The following is a 23,460-nucleotide window of genomic DNA, read 5'->3' on the forward strand; positions in this document are numbered from 1 at the left end:
TGTTAAATGTTAATTTTATTTCACTTGGGTGGATACTTAATTGCTGTTGATTTCTCGGGAAATCCTAATTGTTACTAGTTTTGTCTCATACTTGGGTATGAATTATGTGTTATTTAAATTGTTTTGTTCAATCCTTAGGATATGGACAACGTTGTTCGTACTCGTGGTCGTGCTGCGGCAGAGCAAGAAGCTGTGGCTGATGATGCGATTTCCATGGAAGTCGATCAGAACGTACAACCAGTTCCGGCCAATGCTAGACGTGGTAGAGGTAGAGGTGCTGGCAGAGGTAGAGGTAGAGGCAGAGGAGCTGGTGCTGGTAGAGGTGGAGCTAGAGGACGTGGTGCAGCAGGTGTTCAGGCACCGAATGTGCAGCAGGCACCGAATGTGCAACAGGCACCAGGGGTGCAACAGACACCGAATATGCAAGCGTTCGACTTCACTACTTTCTTGGCTGGGATTGTCGAAATGCATAACAACTAGGCTCTTCTGCAGAATCAGTGTACTATACTGGGTCAGTTAGCGCAGCAACAGCAACCTCAGGCTGGTGCTGTAGCTGGTATGGGTGGACTTGCTGGTGTCGGTCATATTCCGACAGACAGAGAGATGGTGATGACCTACACGAAGTTGAATACGACTTCTTTTGATGGTACTGGGGATGCTCTTGACTTTTTGGAAGAGTTTGAGTACAATATTCAGAGAATTCAAGCTACTGATCGTCAATTAGTGATGCTTGTGGAGATATCGCAGAAGGGTCTAGCTAAGGACTAGTTTCGCGATAACATCAGGCCAGAGATGGCTACATTGACTTGGGCTGAGTTTGTGAACAGGTTCAGAGGTTACTATCTACCCTTCTCTGTTACTGAGAACTTCAGAGAAAAGCTGCTAAATCTGAAGAAAGGGGATAGATCAGTGACAGACTACACTACAAAGTTTGTCCATTTGGGGCGGTTTGCTACAGATTTACAGGGTGATCGAGGGCGAGTGAATGACCGCTATGTTAGGGGTTTAGGCTCGGAGTTTCTCTCTTTGCTGATAGGGACACACATCGAGTTCGCTCGGGTAGTAGATTGTGCTCGTCGGATGGAGAATTCGTTGATTCAGTTTGGGACGATCTCTAACCCTTTCCAGAATCAGAAGGGAAAGAGTGATCTTCCTAGTGGGGGGCAACAGGCCCCAGCACAACATGGTAGTGGAAACTACTACAGTGGCTCTTCTCAGGCCAATAGTGGGAGTCGCCGTACGCACAACAAGGGGAGGCATAGTATTAAGAGTGCTCCGTACAGTTCTAGTAGCAGTGGGAGTAATCGTGGTTCAGGATGCGGGTACAGTGGCGGATCGAACATTCCGTTCTGCCAGAATTGCAGAAGCAGGCACTATGTTCAGTGTCAGTTAGCTCCCGGAGGTTGTTTTTCTTGTGGCCAGCCGGGGCATTTCTCCAGAGAGTGTCCGACATCTGGGCAGCAGATGTCTAACTCCAGTGTGGCGCAGTCGTCTTACCAGCAGCAGAGACCTAAGTTTACACAGTCTGTAGGGTACTCTCAACCTGCAGCATCTTTTGGTGGCCAGCGGGGCCGTGGTTCTGGTGGTAGAGGTTTTGGTGGCCGTGGTAACGGTGGCAGAGGTTCCAACAGTTATGGTACCGGGCAGAGTTCGCAGCAGCAGCCGCAGGGTCAGGCCAGAGTGTTCGCACTTACTCCTCAGGATGCGCGTGCATCAAACGCTCTGGTGCAAGGTACCATTCCGATTTCTTTTATTGGTGCTTTGGTATTATTTGATGCGGGTGCAACCCATTCTTTTGTGTCTACTTGCTTTGCTGGGAAATTGGGTAGTGCACCATCTGTTTTGAGTGAACCTCTAGCTGTGTCTACACCTATATCTGAAGCTGTAGTACTGGACGTCGTTTATCCTTCTTGTCCAGTAGTTATTCAGGGTAGAGAATTATGTGCTGATTTGATTGTGCTTGACGTTCTTTCTTTTGATGTCATCTTGGGGATGGATTGGCTGTCACGCCACTTTGCTTCTATTGACTGTCGAGGGAAGTCAGTCGAGTTTCGGATTCCAGGTGATCTACCTTTTTCCTTTCAGGGAGAAAAGGCGGAGACACCTAAGAATCTGATTTCCGCCATCAAGGAGAAGCGGATGTTAGGCAAGGGTTGCCAGGGTTTTCTTGCTGTGGTTCATGATTTGGAGACTAGTAGTGGTGATATGCATAGTGTTCCGATAGTGAATGAGTTCATTGATGTGTTTCCAGAGGAATTGCCTGGATTACCGCCTGATCGTTATATTGAGTTTTGCATTGATGTGGTTTCTGGTACAGCTCCGATTTCGATACCGCCGTATCGGATGGCTCCTGCAGAGCTGAAGGAGTTGAAGGACCAGTTACAAGAGTTGTTGGATAGCGGGTTCATCAGACCGAGTACTTCTCCATGGGGTGCTCCAGTTCTGTTTGTGAAGAAGAAAGACGGTTCCTTTCGACTATGTATCGACTACAGACAATTGAACAAGGCTATTGTCAAGAACAGATATCCTCTTCCTCGCATCGATGATTTGTTTGACCAGTTGCAGGGTGCGAAGTGTTTTTCCAAGATTGATTTGAGGTCTGGGTACCATCAACTTCGGATCCGTGATGTAGATGTGCCTAAGAATGCTTTTCGGACGCGGTATGGACATTTTGAGTTTCTGGTTATGTCCTTTGGTCTGACGAACGCACCGGCAGCGTCTATGGATATGATGAACAGAGTGTTCAAGCCGTTTTTGGATCAATTTGTTATCGTCTTCATTGATGACATTTTGATCTATTATCGGAGTGAGGAGGAGCATGCTTATCATTTGAGGACTATACTACAGACGTTGCGTGAGCATCAGCTGTATGCTAAGTTCTCAAAATGTGAGTTCTGGTTGGATCAGGTTACCTTTCTAGGACACGTAGTGTCGAAAGATGGGATCAAGGTTGATCCGAAGAAGATTGAGGCGGAGGCCGAGGTCATTTACCGAGATCAGAAGTTTTCTGGGTTTAGCTGGCTACTATCGTCGGTTCGTGCAAGATTTCTCCAGAATATCTGCACCGTTGACTAAACTGACACAGAAGGGTGTTAAGTTTGAGCGGACTGAAAAGTGCGAGACGAGCTTTGAGAAGCTCAAGGAGATTTTGACTACAGCTCCGATTTTAGCATTGCCTTCTGGCATTGACGGTTTCACAGTGTATTGTGATGCGTCTCGGATTGGTTTGGGTGGCGTTCTGATGCAACGTGGACAGGTGATTGCCTATGCTTCCAGACAGTTGAAGAAGCATGAGGTGAATTACCCTACTCATGATTTAGAGTTGGCAGCTGTGGTTTTTGCGCTAAAAAATTGGAGGCATTACCTGTATGGTGCTACTTGTGAGATTTTCACTGATCATAAGAGTCTGAAGTATATCTTTGATCAGAGAGAATTGAACTTGAGACAGAGGAGGTGGCTAGAATTGCTGAAAGACTACGACTGTACTATTCAGTACAATCCTGGTAAGGCTAATATGGTAGCCGATGCGTTGAGTCGCAAGTCTTCGGGCAGTCTGGCTCATATTTCTGAGATTGGGCGTAGACCCATGGTTAGAGAGTGGCACAGTTTGATAGCTTCAGGGTATGGTTTTCAGGTTTCGCAGGCTGGTTGTTTGATAGCACAGTTGCAAGTGCAACCTGTTTTGATTGATCAGATCAAAGCTTTACAAGCAGAGGATCCACAGTTGAAACGGATTATAGAGGAGGTTCAGCAGGATGGAAATTCTGAGTTTACTTTTGTGGATGGTGTTATGAGACTGTAATATTCCGTAAAATTTTACATTTATTTTTCGATAATTTCCGACGATTTTCCGGTCGTTTTGAAGTAACTTCGATGATAGCGGTTTGATTCGAGTTGGTTCGGGATTGGGGTTGATCTAGGTTCAACCATTTTTTTTTTTTTAAAATAGAAGATCAATTCTCGTTCGAGAATTTTATGATTCTCGAACGAGAATCGTGTTTGGGGCCTGGTCTCGTTCGAGACCAGGCCAGTTTCGAACGAGAATCAGGCCTGAAAGGCTATTCTCGTTCGAAACTTTTCCTACCCTTGCGTGGGGGCAGTTTCGTCACTTATTCTAACCTATATCGACCTAGTTAAATATGAAACTTTTTACCCTAATCTATTCTCCACACTTCAGACAATCCGTAGCCGTCGTTCCCTTCCATTTTCGCTGATAAATCGCTGTTCAAAATCCTTTCCAAAGTTTGCTGTCCGGTAAGGTTCTTTAACTCATTGAATCCAGTTTTTACGTTTGAATGGCATTACGTAATTTTGATCGTTCTCATTCGTTTCTAGATCGAAATCAATACCGTTTGTTTCCAGACGTTCTAGACTCGTGTGCCTTCGATCCCCCTCCTCGTTTTCGTTGAACGGTACGCTATCGATCTCGTTCCATTCGCCGTACGGTTTCCGTTTTTGAAATTTCTTTAACTGTTCTTGAGATTATGGTTTCTGTCGTGATTCTTTCATTCTCTTTGGGCTTGATTTTGTCATCCTTAGTGTTTATAATCTTGTGGCTTACTGATTGTTAAATGTTTGGCTTTTAACTTATGAAATTTTGAAGGAATCAATAAGGATTGAATTGGTTTCTCTCGTTTCTCTCGTCGAAATGAAATTGTTATGTGGATGTTGATTTTGTTCTCAAGTTGCCGCCGTTAGTCGATGATTAATGCCCTAGGATCATCCCTCTAAGTTGTTTAAAGATCTAAGTATGAATTGTGATTAAAGTTATAGGTTCAGTAGATAAACAATGGAGTTTTGTTACAAGTTGATGTTCATGAGGCTTAGGCGGGGTTCTTTTCTTTTGAAATGGAGATGATGGACAAATGTCCTTTTTGATCATCTAATTGTTTTGTTTGAACCAAACAAATCCTTAAGGTTAAACTATTAACTAATAACTTGGATTTTATTTTGATTTATAAATTAAATATTGAAAACGATAATTAATTATAAATTGAGTTAATATAATTACTCGGGTAATTCTATTTAATTAAGAATATCAATTTGGCATGAGATTGGCTAAATTACAATTTAGCCCCCTGAACTTATTTTATAACTTAATTAAGTGGATTTTTGATTAGTAACTTTATATTCGGTTTTAATTATAAACAAAAGAAATTAATTTGATTTCGGATATCAAATTGGCTAAAGTACAATTTAGTCCCTGATTCGAAAAAGTACAATTTAGTCCCTAATTGACTAAAGTACAATTTAGTCCCTGAACTTATATAAGACTTATTTAATTAAGTTTTTGGGTTGTAACTTGGGTTACTTGAAATTGAAGTTATTGAGTTCTGCTTTTAAAATGGATTATTATTTTATTGAATTATTTTATAAATATAAACTCGGGTTTATATTTGATAAATGTTTTGAGTCGGGTTAGACTTGGGTCACCCGACAAGTGAGGTTAGCTTGGTAGTTAATGATAACTCGACTAACCCACTATTTGAAAATTAATTATTATTTAAAGATTATTAAATAATATTTATAAATTGGATTTTAAGCGATTCAATAGATTTATATTAATTGGACTTTATTACTTTTTGGGTATTTTCGTGTTGTTCTGGATTATTTAATTCCGACGTGTTAATTGTGCTAGTTCTATGTGGTGTCTAGTACTCTCTAGAGTTAGGGTCTGTTTTAATAATTATTTTATTTATCTAGATCCGTGTGTTGTTCGTGCTCCAGAGGCGAACCAGGATTAGTTGCTTGCCGGTTATCACGTGGATTAGCAAGCAGTGAGTTTGTACTTACTATTTACCGCTTTATTAAGTAAATTGTTATTTTAATATTAAATATATATATTGTACGTATTTTTCGAACTGTTTTTATATTATGGCTTCTAGTTGGAACATGCTACCTAATGGGCATCATTAGGACTGCGTGCGCACCGGTATTGATCTGGGTAAGTTATATATGGAAATGTGGTAACTCGGTGTGAGCATAGCTCTCAGGACCAGGTAGAGTAACTCGGTGTAGCTCAGCTCTCGGGACTCTGGTATAAGTGCGGTAAGTGGTAACTCGGTGTAGCTCAGCTCTCGGGACCAGACCTATTGGATTATGTCTATCATTTAGAATTTTGGATTAGGGTTCCAACTATTATTCGTAATATCGTTATTAAATGTTTTAAACGGTTTTAAAGGTTTTCCACTTAATAAATATAGATAGTGGTATAAACTCATCTTAGTATATCTGACCCCGTTGTTTTCCCAATTTTTCCCAGGGTTATGATCTGAGAGAGTCTGGTGATCTCCACATTTACTTTTCTTTGGAGGTTCCATTTATTTTAGTAGAACTACAAAACTATTTTATTCTTAGACCGCAGTAGTTGACTAGATGTCTTTATTTTATTTCAGTTGTTTGAGGGACCAGATTCTGAAGGAAGCGCACAAGTCTGCTTATAGTGTTCATCCGGGTTCTACTAAGATGTACCATGATCTTAAGGGTACCACTGGTGGAGCGGGATGAAAAAGGATGTCGCTGAGTATGTTTCTAAGTGTCTGACTTGCCAGCAGGTGAAGCTGGAGCATCAGAGACCTTTTGGTTATCTGCAGCCACTACTTATTCCAGAGTGGAAGTGGGAGCGGATTGCCATGGATTTTGTGGTTGGTTTACCATGTACGCGACAGGGGTACAATTCCATTTGGGTTATAGTTGACCGTATGACTAAGTCAGCTCATTTCCTTCAGATTAAGGTTTCGTATACTTCTTCGAGGTTGGCTCAGTTGTACATCGACAGAATTGTCAGTTTGCATGGTGTACCGGTCTCTAGTTGGGATGCTCATTTGCCGTTGATTGAGTTTTCTTACAACAACAGTTACCGCGCGAATATCAAGATGGTGCCGTATGAGGCTTTGTACGGGCGCAAGTGTAGATCTCCTATCTGTTGGGAGGAGGTTGGAGAGCATAAACTCTCAGGAGCAGAGATTATTCAGATTACTTTAGAGAAGGTACCGTTGATCAAACGGAGGTTAGAGAATGCTTTTAGTCGGCATAAGAGTTATGCTGATCCGAAGAGGAAAGACATTGAGTTTCATGTTGGTGATTTCGTGTTTCTTCGGGTTTCGCCTATGAAAGGCGTGATTCGTTTTTGGTGTCAAGGGAAAGTTGGCACTGAGGTATATTGGTCCTTATGAGATTTCAGAGAGGATTAGAGCTGTGGCTTATTGTCTGGTTTTGCCGCCAGACATGTCTTTAGTGCATCCTGTGTTTCATGTTTCTATGTTGAGAAAGTGTATTTCTGATCCTTCGCACGTGATTGTGCCTCAGAGTGTTGAGATTGACCAAGAGATGTCCTATGAGGAACAACCAGTTGAGATTGTTGATACGCAGGTGCGTAAGTTGCCGAACAAGGAGATTCCGATGGTCAAAGTCCTCTGGCGCAATCATTCTGTTGAAGAATGTACTTGGGAGACCGAGTCGGATATGCGAAAATCACTATCCTTTTCTTTTCCCGTGAGGTACGATATTTTGATATAATGTGATTTTATGAGTTTTTATTTGTGTACGTGTTATTCTGGTATAAATTGTTTATTGTGTTAAATTCGAGGACGAATTTATAATTAGTTGGGGAGAATGTAATATCCCGGAAAATTTTTAAATTTTTCTAAATGTGTTTTCGGAAATAAATTGAGTTTTTCGTGAGGCGGTTCGATTCGTAGTTTAAATTTTGGTTCAGTTCGGTTTAGGTTCAAATAAAAAAAGGAATTACATTAAGGTGTGGTTCAACCAAGTGGTTGAACCACTTGCTGCCAACCCAGGTCTCGAACGAGACCTGAGGTTCAACAACAAGTTCTCGTTCGAGAACTTGTTGGTTCTCGAACGAGAACCTCATTTGATGCCTGGTCTCGTACGAGACCAGGCATTCTCGAACGAGAATCAAGCCAGTTTGGCTGTTCTCGTTCAGGACTTACCGTATCAGTCCATGGGGGCACATTCGTCACTTGTTCTAACCTAGCTACACCCTAATTTTACGAAATTTTCTAACCCTAAATCATTCCCCACGCTGCAAACAATCCATAGCCTCCATCATCTCGTTTTTCCTCTGAAAATTCATTGATCAAAATCCCTCTCAAAGTTCAAGGAAAATCATCGGTAAGTTTGTTTGAAATTTCAGTTTATGTTTAAAGCGGCACTTCCGTAATTTGATTCGTTTTCTTTCGTTTCTAGATCGAAATCAATACCGTTTATTTCGGGACGATCTAGACTCGCGTACCTTCGATCCCCCACCTCGTTTTCGTTGAACGGTACGTAGTCGACCTCGTTTCAATAGCCGTACGGTTTCCGTTTTAAGCTTGTATAATATGTTTTCATGTGGGATTCATTACTGCCGAAACCATTCTCTTCCAATGGCTTTGATTTTGTTATTGTCCTTCATATTAGATCTTTGGAATTGCTAATGATTCATAATTGAATTGCTTGAGTTATTGTGCCGTGGTATTTAAATCGTCGTTTGGTTTATGGATCTTTGTTCACTGTCGTGTTGTTCATTCTTCATGTTGTTTTGGTTCTTCACTTTGCTTTAGGGATAGGATGTGGGTTGATTTAGGTTTAAGCTATGATTAATACCTATTTCATGCTTCTATGGTAAATTTGGATTATTGAATTTGGTTGTTAATATTCTGCAACTTGAGGAATAGGTTGGCGGGGATGATTCTTGTTCAAAAGAAAAGAGAAGGCTAATTCGCCAGTTTAGTCACTAAATTGTTTTGGTTTAATCAAACAAATCCTTTATGTTAAACTTAAACTAATAACTTGGATTTTATTTGATTTATAAATTAAATATTGAAAACGATAATTAATTATAAATTGAGTTAATATAATTACTCGGGTAATTCTATTTAGTTAAGAATATCAATTTGGCATGACATTGGCTAAATTACAATTTAGCCCCTGAACTTATTTTATAACCTACTTAAGTAAGTTAATTAATTAGTAACGTTATATTTTGCATTGATTATGAGCAAAAGTAATTAATTTGATTTTAAATATCAAATTGGCAAAAGTACAGTTTAGTCCCTAATTGGCTAAAGTACAATTTAATCCCTAATTGGCTAAAGTGCAGTTTAGTCCCTAAACTTTTATAAACTTAAAATGGTTAAATTTTGGGATGTTACTTGGGTTACTTGGAATTGAAGTTATTGAGTTCCGCTTTTAAAATGGATTATTAATTTATTGAATTATTTTATAAATATAAACTCGCGTTTATATTGATAAACGTTTTGAGTCGGGTTAGACTTGGGTCACCCGACAAGTGAGGTTAGCTTGGTAGTTAATGATAACTCGGCTAATCCACTATTTGGAAATTTATTATTATTTAAAGATTATTAAATTATATTTATTAATTGGATTTTAAAGCGAGAACTCAATAGACTTATATTAATTGGACTTTATTACATATTGGGTATTTTTGTGTGTTGCTTTGGATTGTTTTATTCCGACGTGCTATTTGTACTAGTCCTATGTGGTGTGTAGTACTCTCTAAAGTTAGGGTCTGTTTTAATAATTATTTTATTTGTCTAGACCCGTCTGTTGTTCGTACTCCAGAGGCGAACCAGGATTACTTGCTTGCCAGTATTCACGTGGATTAACAAGCAGTGAGTTTGTACTTACTATTTACCGCTTTATTAAGTAAATTGTTATTTTAATATTAAATATATATAATGTACGTATATTTCGAACTGTTTTTATATTATGGCTTCTAGTTGGAACATGCTACCTAATGGGCATCATTAGGACTGCGTGCGCACCGGTAATGATCTGGGTAATGTATTTATGGTAATGTGGTAACTCGGTGTGAGCATAGCTCTCGGGATCAAATGGAGTAACTCGGTGTAGCACAGCTCTCGGGACTGTGGATATGGTAAAGTGAGGTCAGTGGTAACTCGTTGTAGCTCAGCTCTCGGGACCAGGCCTATTGGATTATGTTATTTATTTAGAATTGTGAATTAGGGTTCCAACTATTATTCGTAATATCGTTATTAAATGTTTTAAACGGTTTTAAAGGTTTTCCACTTAATAAATGTAGATAGTGGTATAAACTCATCTCAGTATATCTGACCCCGTTGTTTTCCCAATTTTTCCCAGGGTTATGATCTGAGAGAGTCTGGTGATCTCTGCATTTACTTTTCTTCGGAGGTTCCATTTATTTTTGATAAACTGTAAAACTGTTTTATTCTTAGACCGAAGTAGTAACTAGACGTCTTTATTTTATTCTAGTTGTTGTCAGATTGGTCTGACTGATTATTTATTGTTCTGGCATGTTAAACGATTATTCCAATTTATTTATGTTAAGCCGATTAATACTATTATTGGAAAGCATGTTATCTAAATTGTTGAATATTATAATTGTAAGATTTAGGCTGAAGTCTCGGTTGCCCCCGAGCATTGGTTTTCTGCAGGTTTACGTGTTTATATGTTAAATGAAAGGCTAGCTACGGGTTTTGGTACTACATTACCCATACCCTAGCGCTGGTCGCGATTCATGAAAATGGGTCGTGACAAACTTGGTATCAGAGCTTTGGTTTCAAACCAAGGCCAATTGCTTGCTATGTGTTTACTCTGTTAAGTATGGTTGTTTCTTAGGAACTAATGCAAATATAGGTTTCTATCATGTCTTTAAAAACGTCATCTTTTGATTTTAAAAATATTCTGCCTACACCGATAGGATTGCGTCGAGTCAGTCATTATATGTTGATTTGATGCTGTTAAATGTTAATTTTATTTCACTTGGGTGGATACTTAATTGCTGTTGATTTCTCGGGAAATCCTAATTGTTACTTGTTTTGTCTCATACTTGGGTATGAATTATGTGTTATTTAAATTGTTTTGTTCAATCCTTAGGATATGGACAACGTTGTTCGTACTCGTGGTCGTGCTGCGGCAGAGCAAGAAGCTGTGGGTGATGATGCGATTTCCATGGAAGTCGATCAGAACGTACAACCAGTTCCGGCCAATGCTAGACGTGGTAGAGGTTGAGGTGCTGGCAGAGGTAGAGGTAGAGGCAGAGGAGCTGGTGCTGGTAGAGGTGGAGCTAGAGGACGTGGTGCAGCAGGTGTTCAGGCACCGAATGTGCAGCAGGCACCGAATGTGCAACAGGCACCAGGGGTGCAACAGACACCGAATATGCAAGCGTTCGACTTCACTACTTTCTTGGCTGGGATTGTCAAAATGCATAACAACCAGGCTCTTCTGCAGAATCAGTGTACTATACTGGGTCAGTTAGCGCAGCAACAGCAACCTCAGGCTGGTGCTGTAGCTGGTATGGGTGGACTTGCTGGTGTCGGTCATATTCCGACAGACAGAGAGATGGTGATGACCTACACGAAGTTGAATACGACTTCTTTTGATGGTACTGGGGATGCTCTTGACTTTTTGGAAGAGTTTGAGTACAATATTCAGAGAATTCAAGCTACTGATCGTCAATTAGTGATGCTTGTGGAGATGTCGCAGAAGGGTCTAGCTAAGGACTAGTTTCGCGATAACATCAGGCCAGAGATGGCTACATTGACTTGGGCTGAGTTTGTGAACAGGTTCAGAGGTTACTATCTACCCTTCTCTGTTACTGAGAACTTCAGAGAAAAGCTGCTAAATCTGAAGAAAGGGGATAGATCACTGACAGACTACACTACAGAGTTTGTCCATTTGGGGCGGTTTGCTATAGATTTACAGGGTGATCGAGGGCGAGTGAATGACCGCTATGTTAGGGGTTTAGGCTCGGAGTTTCTCTCTTTGCTGATAGGGACACACATGGAGTTCGCTCGGGTAGTAGATTGTGCTCGTCGGATGGAGAATTCGTTGATTCAGTTTGGGACGATCTCTTACCCTTTCCAGAATCAGAAGGGAAAGAGTGATCTTCCTAGTGGGGGGCAACAGGCCCCAGCACAACATGGTAGTGGAAACTACTACAGTGGCTCTTCTCAGGCCAATAGTGGGAGTCGCCGTACGCACAACAAGGGGAGGCATAGTATTAAGAGTGCTCCGTACAGTTCTAGTAGCAGTGGGAGTAATCGTGGTTCAGGACGCGGGTACAGTGGCGGATCGAACATTCCGTTCTGCCAGAATTGCAGACGCAGGCACTATGTTCAGTGTCAGTTAGCTCCCGGAGGTTGTTTTTCTTGTGGCCAGCCGGGGCATTTCTCCAGAGAGTGTCCGACATCTGGGCAGCAGATGTCTAACTCCAGTGTGGCGCAGTCGTCTTACCAGCAGCAGAGACCTAAGTTTACACAGTCTGTAGGGTACTCTCAACCTGCAGCATCTTTTGGTGGCCAGCGGGGCCGTGGTTCTGGTGGTAGAGGTTTTGGTGGCCGTGGTAACGGTGGCAGAGGTTCCAACAGTTATGGTACCGGGCAGAGTTCGCAGCAGCAGCCGCAGGGTCAGGCCAGAGTGTTCGCACTTACTCCTCAGGATGCGCGTGCATCAAACGCTCTGGTGCAAGGTACCATTCCGATTTCTTTTATTGGTGCTTTGGTATAATTTGATGCGGGTGCAACCCATTCTTTTGTGTCTACTTGCTTTGCTGGGAAATTGGGTAGTGCACCATCTGTTTTGAGTGAACCTCTAGCTGTGTCTACACCTATATCTGAAGCTGTAGTACTGGACGTCGTTTATCCTTCTTGTCCAGTAGTTATTCAGGGTAGAGAATTATGTGCTGATTTGATTGTGCTTGACGTTCTTTCTTTTGATGTCATCTTGGGGATGGATTGGCTGTCACGCCACTTTGCTTCTATTGACTGTCGAGGGAAGTCAGTCGAGTTTCGGATTCCAAGTGATCTACCTTTTTCCTTTCAGGGAGAAAAGGCGGAGACACCTAAGAATCTGATTTCCGCCATCAAGGAGAAGCGGATGTTAGGCAAGGGTTGCCAGGGTTTTCTTGCTGTGGTTCATGATTTGGAGACTAGTAGTGGTGATATGCATAGTGTTCCGATAGTGAATGAGTTCATTGATGTGTTTCCTGAGGAATTGCCTGGATTACCGCCTGATCGTTATATTGAGTTTTGCATTGATGTGGTTTCTGGTACAGCTCCGATTTCGATACCGCCGTATCGGATGGCTCCTGCAGAGCTGAAGGAGTTGAAGGACCAGTTACAAGAGTTGTTGGATAGCGGGTTCATCAGACCGAGTACTTCTCCATGGGGTGCTCCAGTTCTGTTTGTGAAGAAGAAAGACGGTTCCTTTCGACTATGTATCGACTACAGACAATTGAACAAGGCTATTGTCAAGAACAGATATCCTCTTCCTCGCATCGATGATTTGTTTGACCAGTTGCAGGGTGCGAAGTGTTTTTCCAAGATTGATTTGAGGTCTGGGTACCATCAACTTCGGATCCGTGATGTAGATGTGCCTAAGAATGCTTTTCGGACGCGGTATGGACATTTTGAGTTTCTGGTTATGTCCTTTGGTCTGACGAACGCACCGGCAGCGTCTATGGATATGATGAACAGAGTGTTCAAGCCGTTTTTGGATCAATTTGTTATCGTCTTCATTGATGACATTTTGATCTATTATCGGAGTGAGGAGGAGCATGCTTATCATTTGAGGACTATACTACAGACGTTGCGTGAGCATCAGCTGTATGCTAAGTTCTCAAAATGTGAGTTCTGGTTGGATCAGGTTACCTTTCTAGGACACGTAGTGTCGAAAGATGGGATCAAGGTTGATCCGAAGAAGATTGAGGCGGAGGCCGAGGTCATTTACCGAGATCAGAAGTTTTCTGGGTTTAGCTGGCTACTATCGTCGGTTCGTGCAAGATTTCTCCAGAATATCTGCACCGTTGACTAAACTGACACGGAAGGGTGTTAAGTTTGAGCGGACTGAAAAGTGCGAGACGAGCTTTGAGAAGCTCAAGGAGATTTTGACTACAGCTCCGATTTTAGCATTGCCTTCTGGCATTGACGGTTTCACAGTGTATTGTGATGCGTCTCGGATTGGTTTGGGTGGCGTTCTGATGCAACGTGGACAGGTGATTGCCTATGCTTCCAGACAGTTGAAGAAGCATGAGGTGAATTACCCTACTCATGATTTAGAGTTGGCAGCTGTGGTTTTTGCGCTAAAAATTTGGAGGCATTACCTGTATGGTGCTACTTGTGAGATTTTCACTGATCATAAGAGTCTGAAGTATATCTTTGATCAGAGAGAATTGAACTTGAGACAGAGGAGGTGGCTAGAATTGCTGAAAGACTACGACTGTACTATTCAGTACAATCCTGGTAAGGCAAATATGGTAGCCGATGCGTTGAGTCGCAAGTCTTCGGGCAGTCTGGCTCATATTTCTGAGATTGGGCGTAGACCCATGGTTAGAGAGTGGCACAGTTTGATAGCTTCAGGGTATGGTTTTCAGGTTTCGCAGGCTGGTTGTTTGATAGCACAGTTGCAAGTGCAACCTGTTTTGATTGATCAGATCAAAGCTTTACAAGCAGAAGATCCACAGTTGAAACGGATTATAGAGGAGGTTCAGCAGGATGGAAATTCTGAGTTTACTTTTGTGGATGGTGTTATGAGACTGTAATATCCCGTAAAATTTTAAAATTTTCCGGTCGTTTTGAAGTAACTTCGATGATAGCGGTTTGATTCGAGTTGGTTCGGGATTGGGGTTGATCTAGGTTCAACCATTTTTTTTTTTTTTTTTAAAATAGAAGATCAATTCTCGTTCGAGAATTTTATGATTCTCGAACGAGAATCGTGTTTGGGGCCTGGTCTCGTTCGAGACCAGGCCAGTTTCGAACGAGAATCAGGCCTGAAAGGCTATTCTCGTTCGAAACTTTTCCTACCCTTGCGTGGGGGCAGTTTCTTCACTTATTCTAACCTATATCGACCTAGTTAAATATGAAACTTTTTACCCTAATCTATTCTCCACACTTCAGACAATCCGTAGCCGTCGTTCCCTTCCATTTTCGCTGATAAATCGCTGTTCAAAATCCTTTCCAAAGTTTGCTGTCCGGTAAGGTTCTTTAACTCATTGAATCCAGTTTTTACGTTTGAATGGCATTACGTAATTTTGATCGTTCTCATTCGTTTCTAGATCGAAATCAATACCGTTTGTTTCCAGACGTTCTAGACTTGTGTGCCTTCGATCCCCCTCCTCGTTTTCGTTGAACGGTACGCTATCGATCTCGTTCCATTCGCCGTACGGTTTCCGTTTTTGAAATTTCTTTAACTGTTCTTGAGATTATGGTTTCTGTCGTGATTCTTTCATTCTCTTTGGGCTTGATTTTGTCATCCTTAGTGTTTATAATCTTGTGGCTTACTGATTGTTAAACGTTTGGCTTTTAACTTATGAAATTGTGAAGGAATCAATAAGGATTGAATTGGTTTCTCTCGTTTCTCTCGTCGAAATGAAATTGTTATGTGGATGTTGATTTTGTTCTCAAGTTGCCGCCGTTAGTCGATGATTAATGCCCTAGGATCATCCCTCTAAGTTGTTTAAAGATCTAAGTATGAATTGTGATTAAAGTTATAGGTTCAGTAGATAAACAATGGAGTTTTGTTACAAGTTGATGTTCATGAGGCTTAGGCGGGGTTCTTTTCTTTTGAAATGGAGATGATGGACAAATGTCCTTTTTGATCATCTAATTGTTTTGTTTGAACCAAACAAATCCTTAAGGTTAAACTATTAACTAATAACTTGGATTTTATTTTGATTTATAAATTAAATATTGAAAACGATAATTAATTATAAATTGAGTTAATATAATTACTCGGGTAATTCTATTTAATTAAGAATATCAATTTGGCATGAGATTGGCTAAATTACAATTTAGCCCCCTGAACTTATTTTATAACTTAATTAAGTGGATTTTTGATTAGTAACTTTATATTCGGTTTTAATTATAAACAAAAGAAATTAATTTGATTCCGGATATCAAATTGGCTAAAGTACAATTTAGTCCCTGATTCGAAAAAGTACAATTTAGTCCATAATTGACTAAAGTACAATTTAGTCCCTGAACTTATATAAGACTTATTTAATTAAGTTTTTGGGTTGTAACTTGGGTTACTTGAAATTGAAGTTATTGAGTTCTGCTTTTAAAATGGATTATTATTTTATTGAATTATTTTATAAATATAAACTCGGGTTTATATTTGATAAATGTTTTGAGTCGGGTTAGACTTGGGTCACCCGACAAGTGAGGTTAGCTTGGTAGTTAATGATAACTCGACTAACCCACTATTTGGAAATTAATTATTATTTAAAGATTATTAAATAATATTTATAAATTGGATTTTAAGCGAGAATTCAATAGACTTATATTAATTGGACTTTATTACTTTTTGGGTATTTTCGTGTTGTTCTGGATTATTTAATTCCGACGTGTTAATTGTGCTAGTCCTATGTGGTGTCAAGTACTCTCTAGAGTTAGGGTCTGTTTTAATAATTATTTTATTTATCTAGATCCGTGTGTTGTTCGTGCTCCAGAGGCGAACCAGGATTAGTTGCTTGCCGGTTATCACGTGGATTAGCAAGCAGTGAGTTTGTACTTACTATTTACCGCTTTATTAAGTAAATTGTTATTTTAATATTAAATATATATATTGTACGTATTTTTCGAACTGTTTTTATATTATGGCTTCTAGTTGGAACATGCTACCTAATGGGCATCATTAGGACTGCGTGCGCACCGTTATTGATCTGGGTAAGTTATATATGGAAATGTGGTAACTCGGTGTGAGCATAGCTCTCAGGACCAGGTAGAGTAACTCGGTGTAGCTCAGCTCTCGGGACTCTGGTATAAGTGCGGTAAGTGGTAACTCGGTGTAGCTCAGCTCTCGGGACCAGACCTATTGGATTATGTCTATCATTTAGAATTTTGGATTAGGGTTCCAACTATTATTCGTAATATCGTTATTAAATGTTTTAAACGGTTTTAAAGGTTTTCACTTAATAAATATAGATAGTGGTATAAACTCATCTTAGTATATCTGACCCCGTTGTTTTCCCAATTTTTCCCAGGGTTATGATCTGAGAGAGTCTGGTGATCTCCACATTTACTTTTCTTTGGAGGTTCCATTTATTTTAGTAGAACTACAAAACTATTTTATTCTTAGACCGCAGTAGTTGACTAGATGTCTTTAGTTTATTTCAGTTGTTTGAGGGACCAGATTCTGAAGGAAGCGCACAAGTCTGCTTATAGTGTTCATCCGGGTTCTACTAAGATGTACCATGATCTTAAGGGTACCTACTGGTGGAGCGGGATGAAAAAGGATGTCGCTGAGTATGTTTCTAAGTGTCTGACTTGCCAGCAGGTGAAGCTGGAGCATCAGAGACCTTTTGGTTATCTGCAGCCACTACTTATTCCAGAGTGGAAGTGGGAGCGGATTGCCATGGATTTTGTGGTTGGTTTACCACGTACGCGACAGGGGTACGATTCCATTTGGGTTATAGTTGACCGTATGACTAAGTCAGCTCATTTCCTTCAGATTAAGGTTTCGTATACTTCTTCGAGGTTGGCTCAGTTGTACATCGACAGAATTGTCAGTTTGCATGGTGTACCGGTCTCTAGTTGGGATGCTCATTTGCCGTTGAATGAGTTTTCTTACAACAACAGTTACCGCGCGAATATCGAGATGGTGCCGTATGAGGCTTTGTACGGGCGCAAGTGTAGATCTCCTATCTGTTGGGAGGAGGTTGGAGAGCATAAACTCTCAGGAGCAGAGATTATTCAGATTACCTTAGAGAAGGTACCGTTGATCAAACGGAGGTTAGAGAATGCTTTTAGTCGGCATAAGAGTTATGCTGATCCGAAGAGGAAAGACATTGAGTTTCATGTTGGTGATTTCGTGTTTCTTCGGGTTTCGCCTATGAAAGGCGTGGTTCGTTTTTGGTGTCAAGGGAAAGTTGGCACTGAGGTATATTGGTCCTTATGAGATTTCAGAGAGGATTGGAGCTGTGGCTTATTGTCTGGTTTTGCCGCCAGACATGTCTTTAGTGCATCCTGTGTTTTTATGTTGAGAAAGTGTATTTCTGATCCTTCGCACGTGATTGTGCCTCAGAGTGTTGAGATTGACCAGGAGATGTCCTATGAGGAACAACCAGTTGAGATTGTTGATACGCAGGTGCGTAAGTTGCGGAACAAGGAGATTCCGATGGTCAAAGTCCTCTGGCGCAATCATTCTGTTGAAGAATGTACTTGGGAGACCGAGTCGGATATGCGGAATCACTATCCTTTTCTTTTCCCGTGAGGTACGATATTTTGATATAATGTGATTTTATGAGTTTTTATTTGTGTACGTGTTATTCTGGTATAAATTGTTTATTGTGTTAAATTCGAGGACGAATTTATAATTAGTTGGGGAGAATGTGATATCCCGGAAATTTTTTAAATTTTTCTAAATGTGTTTTCGGAAATAAATTGAGTTTTTCGGGAGGCGGTTCGATTCGTAGTTTAAATTTTGGTTCAGTTCGGTTTAGGTTCAAATAAAAAAAAGGAAATACATAAAGGTGTGGTTCAACCAAGTGGTTGAACCACTTGCTGCCAAGCCAGGTCTCGAACGAGACCTGAGGTTCAACAACAAGTTCTCGTTCGAGAACTTGTTGGTTCTCGAACGAGAACCTCATTTGATGCCTGGTCTCGTACGAGACCAGGCATTCTCGAACGAGAATCAAGCCAGTTTGGCTGTTCTCGTTCAGGACTTACCATATCAGTCCATGGGGGCACATTCGTCACTTGTTCTAACCTAGCTACACCCTAATTTTACGAAATTTTCTAACCCTAAATCATTCCCCACGCTGCAAACAATCCATAGCCTCCATCATCTCGTTTTTCCTCTGAAAATTCATTGATCAAAATCCCTCTCAAAGTTCAAGGAAAATCATCGGTAAGTTTGTTTGAAATTTCAGTTTATGTTTAAAGCGGCACTTCCGTAATTTGATTCGTTTTCTTTCGTTTCTAGATCGAAATCAATACCGTTTATTTCCGGACAATCTAGACTCGCGTACCTTCGATCCCCCACCTCGTTTTCGTTGAACGGTACGTAGTCGACCTCGTTTCAATAGCCGTACGGTTTCCGTTTTAAGCTTGTATAACCTGTTTTCATGTGGGATTCATTACTGCCGAAACCATTCTCTTCCAATGGCTTTGATTTTGTTATTGTCCTTCATATTAGATCTTTGGAATTGCTAATGATTCATAATTGAATTGCTTGAGTTATTGTGCCGTGGTATTTAAATCGTCGTTTGGTTTATGGATCTTTGTTCACTGCCGTGTTGTTCATTCTTCATGTTGTTTTGGTTCTTCACTTTGCTTTAGGGATAGGATGTGGGTTGATTTAGGTTTAAGCTATGATTAATACCTATTTCATGCTTCTATGGTAAATTTGGATTATTGAATTTGGTTGTTAATATTCTGCAACTTGAGGAATAGGTTGGCGGGGATGATTCTTATTCAAAAGAAAAGAGAAGGCTAATTCGCCAGTTTAGTCACTAAATTGTTTTGGTTTAATCAAACAAATCCTTTATGTTAAACTTAAACTAATAACTTGGATTTTATTTGATTTATAAATTAAATATTGAAAACGATAATTAATTATAAATTGAGTTAATATAATTACTCGGGTAATTCTATTTAGTTAAGAATATCAATTTGGCATGACATTGGCTAAATTACAATTTATCCCCTGAACTTATTTTATAACCTACTTAAGTAAGTTAATTAATTAGTAACGTTATATTTTGCATTGATTATGAACAAAAGTAATTAATTTGATTTTAAATATCAAATTGGCAAAAGTACAGTTTAGTCCCTAATTGGCTAAAGTACAATTTAATCCCTAATTGGCTAAAGTGCAGTTTAGTCCCTAAACTTTTATAAACTTAAAATGGTTAGATTTTGGGATGTAACTTGGGTTACTTGGAATTGAAGTTATTGAGTTCCGCTTTTAAAATGGATTATTAATTTATTGAATTATTTTATAAATATAAACTCGGGTTTATATTGATAAACAGTTTGAGTCGGTTAGACTTGGGTCACCCCGACAAGTGAGGTTAGCTTGTTAGTTAATGATAACTTGGCTAATCCACTATTTGAAAATTTGTTATTATTTAAAGATTATTAAATAATATTTATAAATTGGATTTTAAAGCGAGAACTCAATAGACTTAAATTAATTGGACTTTATTACCTATTGGGTATTTTTGTGTGTTGCTTTGGATTGTTTTATTCCGACGTGCTATTTGTACTAGTCCTATGTGGTGTGTAGTACTCTCTAGAGTTAGGGTCTGTTTTAATAATTATTTATTTGTCTAGATCCGTCTGTTGTTCGTGCTCCAGAGGCGAACCAGGATTACTTGCTTGCCGGTATTCACGTGGATTAGCAAGCAGTGAGTTTGTACTTACTATTTACCGCTTTATTAAGTAGATTGTTATTTTAATATTAAATATATATACTGTACGTATATTTCGAACTGTTTTTATATTATGGCTTCTAGTTGGAACATGCTACCTAATGGGCATCATTAGGACTGCGTGCGCACCGGTAATGATATGGGTAAGGTATTTATGGTAATGTGGTAACTCGGTGTGAGCATAGCTCTCGGGACCAAATGGAGTAACTCGGTGTACCACAGCTCTCGGGACTCTGGATATGGTAAAGTGTGGTCAGTGGTAACTCGGTGTAGCTCAACTCTCGGGACCAGGCCTATTGGATTATGTTATTTATTTAGAATTGTGGATTAGGGTTCCAACTATTATTCGTAATATCGTTATTAAATGTTTTAAACGGTTTTAAAGGTTTTCCACTTAATAAATGTAGATAGTGGTATAAACTCATCTCAGTATATCTGACCCCGTTGTTTTCCCAATTTTTCCCAGGGTTATGATTTGAGAGAGTCTGGTGATCTCAGCATTTACTTTTCTTCGGAGGTTCTATTTATTTTTGATAAACTGTAAAACTGTTTTATTCTTAGACCGCAGTAGTAACTAGACGTCTTTATTTTATTCTAGTTGTTGTCAGATTGGTCTGACTAATTATTTATTGCTCTGGCATGTTAAACGATTATTCGGATTATTTATGTTTAGCCGATGAATATTATTATTGGAAAGCATGTTCTCTAAATTGTTGAATATTATAACTGCTAGATTTAGGCTGAAGTCTCGGTTTCCCCCGAGCATTGGTTTTCTGCAGGTTTACGTGTTTATATGTTAAATGAAAGGCTAGCTACGGGTTTTGGTACTACATTACCCATACCCTAGCGCCAGTCGCGATTCATGAAAATGGGTCGTGACACTTTGAGAGGGTTTTGATCAGCGAATTCTCAGCGAAAACGGAAAGGAATGGTGGCTACGGTTTCTTTGTAGAATGGAGAATAGATTAGGGTAAAAAGTTACGTATTTAAGTAGGTCGAAATAGGTTAGAACAAAGGACGAAACTGCCCCCCTCCCTTGGTGATGCAAGTCTCGAACGAGAACAGCCAAAATGGCCTGGTTCTCGTTCGAGAATGCCTGGTCTCGTACGAGACCAGGCACCAAACGGGTTCTCGTACGAGACCTCACTTAACTTCGCTGAAATCAGGTCTCTTTTGAGACCTGATTCAAAAGTGTGGTTCAACCTTTTTGGTTGAACCACAAACCGAACCGAGTATCCCCAAATTCTAACTATTCACGAATCGAACCGCAAAATCGGAATGACCAAAAATTACCTGAAGAATTAAAAGAATAATTTAAAATTTTACGGGATATTGCACGGTCATTATATGTTGATTTAATGCTTTTGATAGTTGCTGTTATTTCACTTGGGTGAACATTTTAATGCTGTTGATTTCTCGGGAAATCTTAATTGTTACTTGTTTGTTTCATACTTGGCTGTGAATTATGTGTTATTTAAATTGTTTTTGTTCAATCCTTAGGATATGGACAACGTTGTTCGTACTCGTCACTAATAGAAAACAGCGTTTTAGCGACGGATTTTAGTGACGGACCTAAAATCCGTCGCTATTTTTTTGATTAGCGACGGATTTAGCGACGGATCTAAAATCCGTCGCTAAACACCACATTAAGCTGCGGCAGAGCAAGAAGCTGAGGCTGATGATGCAATTTCCATGGAAGTCGATCTGAACGTACCACCAGTTCAGGCAAATGCTGGACGTGGTAGAGGTAGAGGTGCTAGCAGAGGTAGAGGTGCTGGTAGAGGCAGAGGAGCTGGTGCTGGTAGAGGTGGAGCTAGAGGACGTGGTGCAGCAGGTGTTCAGGCACCGAATGTGCAGCAGGCACCGAATGTGCAACAGGCACCGAACATGCAGGCGTTTGACTTCACTACTTTCTTGGCTGGCATTGTCGAGATGCAGAACAACCATGCTCTTCTGCAGAATCAGTGTATTGTATTGGGTCAGTTAGCGCAGCAACAGCAACCTCAGGGTGGTGGTGTAGCTGGTATGGGTGGACTTGTTGGTGTCGATCACATTCTGACAGACAGAGAGGTGGTGATGACCTACACGAAGTTGACTCCGACTTCATTTGATGGCACTAGGGATGCTCTTGACTTTTTGGAGGAGTTTGAGTACAACAGTCAGAGGATTCAGGCTACTGATCGCCAATCAGTGATGCTTGTGGAGATGTCGCTGAAGGGTCCAGCTAAGGACTGGTTTCGCGATAACATCAGGCCAGAGATGGCTACATTGACTTGGGATGAGTTTGTGAACATGTTCAGAGGTTACTATCTACCCTTCTCTGTTACTGAGAATTTCAGAGAAAAGCTGCTAAATTTGAAGAAAGGGGATAGATCAGTGACATACTACACTACAGAGTTTGTCCGTTTGGGGCAGTTTGCTACAGATCTACAGGGTGATCGAGGGCGAGTGAACGACCGCTATGTTAGGGGTTTAGGCTCGGAGTTTCTTCCTTTGCTGATAGGGACAGACATGGAGTTCGCTCGAGTAGTGGATAGTGCTCTTCGGATGGAGAATTCGTTGATTGAGTTTGGGACAATCTCTGACCCTTTCCAGAATCAGAAAGGAAAGAGTGATCTTCCTAGTGGGGGGCAACAGGCCCCAGCGCAGCATGGTAGTGGAAACTATTACAGTGGCTCTTCCCAGGCCAATAGGGGGAGTTGACACAACAAGGGGAGGCATAGTACTAGGAGTGCTCCGTACAGTTCTAGTAGCAGTGGGAGTAACCGTGGTTCAGGACGCGGGTACAGTGGTGGATCGAACATCCCGTTCTGCCATAATTGCAGACGCAGGCACTATGGTCAGTGCCAGTTAGCTCCTGGAGGTTGTTTCTCTTGTGGCCAGCCGGGTCATTTTTTCAGGGAGTGTCTGACATCTGGGCAGCAGATGTCTAACTCTAGTGTGGCGCAGTCGTCTTACCAGCAGCAAAGACCTGCGTTTACACAGTTTGTAGGGTACTCTCAACCTGCATCATCTTTTGGTGGCCACCGGGGCCGTGGTTCTGGTGGTAGAGGTTTTGGTGGCCGTGGTAACGGTGCCAGAGG

The sequence above is a fragment of the Mercurialis annua genome, linkage group LG7 (assembly GCF_937616625.2).
Source record: "Mercurialis annua linkage group LG7, ddMerAnnu1.2, whole genome shotgun sequence".
Lineage (NCBI taxonomy): Eukaryota > Viridiplantae > Streptophyta > Magnoliopsida > Malpighiales > Euphorbiaceae > Mercurialis > Mercurialis annua.